We start from the raw sequence: 3948 nt of genomic DNA on the forward strand, positions 1-3948 counted from the left end.
ATCGGGGAAATTCCCTCTTTCGAGTCAAGCAACAACTTTAGTTAGAGCTTCAAAACTATTAGTGAATGATTAATAAAAGATTGGATGAGAGTTTCTTCCACTCAATAAAGTTACTGAAATCCTGAATGACTTTCCAGAAATAAAACGTACATTTCTGATTTAGTAGTGTTTTAAAAGACGCACGAACAAACGGACAAGGAAGGAATTTAACATTGAAAGAAAGAAAACGTGTGGGTGTGGTTTAATTTCGAAGTTAATTGTTTTCAGACACAAAGGCCATTTCATGAACACGTTCAGCTGAATAAGACTGAGTATAAAAAGTTCATGGATTTGAAAGATGTAGCGTATTATTCAAGGTGAAGCATTCTAAATGGGGCTGATATCATAAAATAACTGCAGGCAGAAGTTGCATCCTAATGGGTAGCAATTGAATCGTCACTTGAAGACGCAACACCTATTTTAAACATTTGATCACATTCATATGATATTGGGTGTATATCACACTTTCTTATCTCCACCACCAAGTAGACCCTGTCTTTTTTGTATTTTTAACCCTCTGTACTTTTCTGCAGCACACCAATTCAGCTGAAAGATGCTCAGACTAAAATTGACGGTCCTATGCGATCAGTCTATTTTTTTTTGATTATTACAATGACCATTGCGAGTTTGCAACAAACCGCATAACATGAAACCAGATCAACATCGGTTTTCTCGGAATTTATCGCAGTGCACATGGGAAACGTCATCCATCGACTAATAAATCACCTTCGGCTCTCTCCCCACACTTGTCTCTCCAAGTTTTAAATATTTGTAGTATGTTTGTTGATCAAGGTGTCATTATCCAGAAAAGGTCGTTTCTCAATCCACAAAAACTGGTACTTTTCCATAAACTTGACTTTGCTCAATATCACCTTCCATCCGTACCTCTGAACACGACGACAAATCGAAGCTGCTCCATGTGATGCTCAAACTTAAAACTTCGGCAGAGCACAGCCCACGATACTGGCACAGGGATACCTTGCACTCGTCACCTGCAGCATTGAAGCAACACATTAATGCTTACGTCCACATTCCTGGCTGTACCTTAACGGTAAGGAACCGAGCTTCTCTGATTCCATAGCTGTTGACTGGCATGATGCGATCTTCTTCACCAGTGGTTCTGACCCCGTTTGAGGAATGTGGTGAGCTACTCATTGCAAAGATGGGTAGTTTGTTGAAATGTACAAATTCAACATTTGCATTGCCTGACCCATGAGTTTTTTATTTTGTTTTTCATCGGTAGAAATGTTCAAATCGTCATCTTGAACAGACTCAATGATAGATCTCCATTGTGTCTCTGGCATCAAATTCCAAAGTGTAAACCACTCTGAATTCTTCCACCACAGTCTGCTATTTGGGAAGAGTTCATGTTATGGGAAATGCACTTCCCCGTGTGTCAACTGCTGCTCCCAGCATGCGCTCTGGAACTGCACTCATTTTCCTTCTGACATTTGCTCACTGTGTTGCTGTGATCATACAGTGACTTGGTGTCGTACAGCCCAGGAAAATGATACAGATCAAGGTTTTTGCATTGTTGAATTCAGTTGTCAGTTTAGCCTTATTTAGGATTTTGAAATTGTCTGTCCTGTACGCAAGGGCGTGTCAAAAATATCTGAGCAGAAGAAAGATGTTCCCAATAATGACACTGAGCACTATGCACTCTCCTCCAGTTTGTAAAACGATTCCTCACACATAACTTTACATCTCCTGCTGTCACCGGCTCTCCACTCCATTGACTTCAAATCTTCACAGAATTCAACAGATCTTGTTGCATAGCCATTTCTTCATTTTTGCTCTGATCACTGTCAGCAGTGTGTCACAGTGGGAGTGCGCTTGCCCCACACCCAGAGGTCAGACGATACTCTTGGAACCATACTGTGCTATTTATCATTTCACCAATACCAAGGAGAAATAGCTATGGTGTGCATAATTTACGCAATTCACTTATTCATAAGATCAGACAGACGCACGCACAGCTGACGAGGTGGCCGAGAGGTTAAGGCGATGGACTGCTAATCCATTGTGCTCTGCACGCGTGGGTTCGAATCCCATTCTCGTCGCTGTTACTGACTATTTTCAATGTTCCTGTTTTTGGATGATCACATCTGTCTTATTGAAATTGGAACTCCAATAGTGTGTTTATATGCATCGACGCTATTATAAAGTTTCAAAGAATAATTTGATTTTGTTGCCTAAACTGCATTGAAATGTAGATTGAGTTGGAATAGTTAAAAGGAACTCCATTTTCTTTTCCAAGTCAATTACCGTGAACTTTTATTGTCTGAGTAGAGATCCAGGAAAACCAAATAACGAGAGATGCGAGGTGCATGTTTATGCAGTGGGATTCGTAATAAGTGTTTTGTCAGATGAAATCTGTAGCAGGTTGGGTAGAAGTGATTCACTTTGGTGAAAAGAGCACAGAGAGACAGCACAAAACAATGGAGATCTTTCAAAAGTGGCAGGGGCTGGGTGTAGGAGCCCCCAATAACTGGCTGTAAATGCACAGTAGAGAATTACCGATGTGGGTGCCGTGCATGGGCAGGGACAGACTTACACATTGGTCTCATCCTTTCCTTTGCTCTAGCCATTGGTGAAGGCTGGACATAAGACACATATAAACAAAAGATGTGGGAAACAAGCTCCCTCTCGTTATACACACACTTGATGCATCACATTGAACTATGAAAAAACTGGAGAAGTCAGCAAGTTAACTGCAGGGACTGAATCTAAACTGTGGATCAATAACTGCAGATTAATGCAGCATAAACATGAAATGATTGCAAGAGTCTTTAAACACATGTCATTAACAGACGTTTCGTTCTAATACCCGTGTGGCTGAATGAAGCAGCAGTGAATCCCATTTTTACCCACAGTCTTAAGCACGCAGACACATTTCCCCAAGAGTGACGCAGGCCTCTGGAGAAAACAAGCAGAAAGTATGATTTCACCCACTTGGCTGATATTGTCCCATTTCAGACTTCAACACCAGTGTCCAGTTACAGCAAAGAAAGAAAGCATTAAGCCTCTCCCGTCCCAGTGTTCCTGACCCATTCTTTCCCCATCACTCTGTAGTTTGTACTTTTTCACCTCGTTCTTGCTGCAAAACGGATCATTGCTCACGCCCGTTTTTTTCCTGTCTTGCCGAACCGTAACACTTGATGTCTTTGCTGCTTGAAGATCTGCCAATCTCAACCTGGGTACACCTAATGACCCTTCCTCAACAGCCTTCTGCGACAAGAAATAATACAGATGCAGAACTGTCTGAGAGAATAAATGCTTCCTCATCTCTGTTTTAATTGTGAGATCCGCATTCTAATATGAAGTTAAAAATCGCACAACACCAGGTCATAATCCAACAGGTTTAATTGGAAGCATTAGCTTTTGGAGAGCTGCTCCTTCATCAGGTGTTTGTGGAGTACACAGTTGTAAGATACAGAATTTATAACAAATGGTTACAGTGTGATGTAACTGAAATTATACATTGAAAAATAACTTGATTGTTTGTTAAGTCTTCCATCTGTTAGAATGACTACGTTAGGTTCATTTCTTTCTTATGTAAATCGCAAAATTTTCTTTTCATAGTTACACTCTCAGGTGAACTTTAACAATTAGTGTCAACCTAGATAATTTGTTGAAGGTGTTAGTCCCTGTGTGCTGTGTCCGTGCCATAATGTTTAGACTGACGCTAAACTAAAAAAAAAACACGCTGCAGGCAAGGATGCTTTGAGGCATTGTACTTTGGTGAAACCGAGCAGATGCTACAGAACGGATGTATGGCGACTGCACATCAATTAACATACCGGTGTGCCCCTTACCTGTTGGGGAACACTTCAGTGGTCCAGAACATTCATAGCAGCAGAGATGTGGAGAAACAGATTGGGAAACAAATTTTGGAAAGGTGCAGAAGCC

General features: G+C 41.0%; 1 non-coding gene across 1 annotated transcript; it reads left to right on the forward strand.

The window, feature by feature from the left end:
- The first annotated feature begins 2017 nt into the window (after positions 1-2017).
- trnas-gcu (transfer RNA serine (anticodon GCU)) lies at positions 2018-2099 on the forward strand. Its single transcript has one exon. It is a non-coding gene; the product is annotated as a tRNA-Ser (tRNA).
- The last annotated feature ends 1849 nt before the right edge of the window (positions 2100-3948 follow it).

The sequence above is a fragment of the Chiloscyllium plagiosum genome, unplaced genomic scaffold (genome assembly GCF_037043375.1).
Source record: "Chiloscyllium plagiosum isolate Xiang-an unplaced genomic scaffold, Cpla_swu_hap1 HiC_scaffold_29, whole genome shotgun sequence".
Classification (NCBI taxonomy): domain Eukaryota; kingdom Metazoa; phylum Chordata; class Chondrichthyes; order Orectolobiformes; family Hemiscylliidae; genus Chiloscyllium; species Chiloscyllium plagiosum.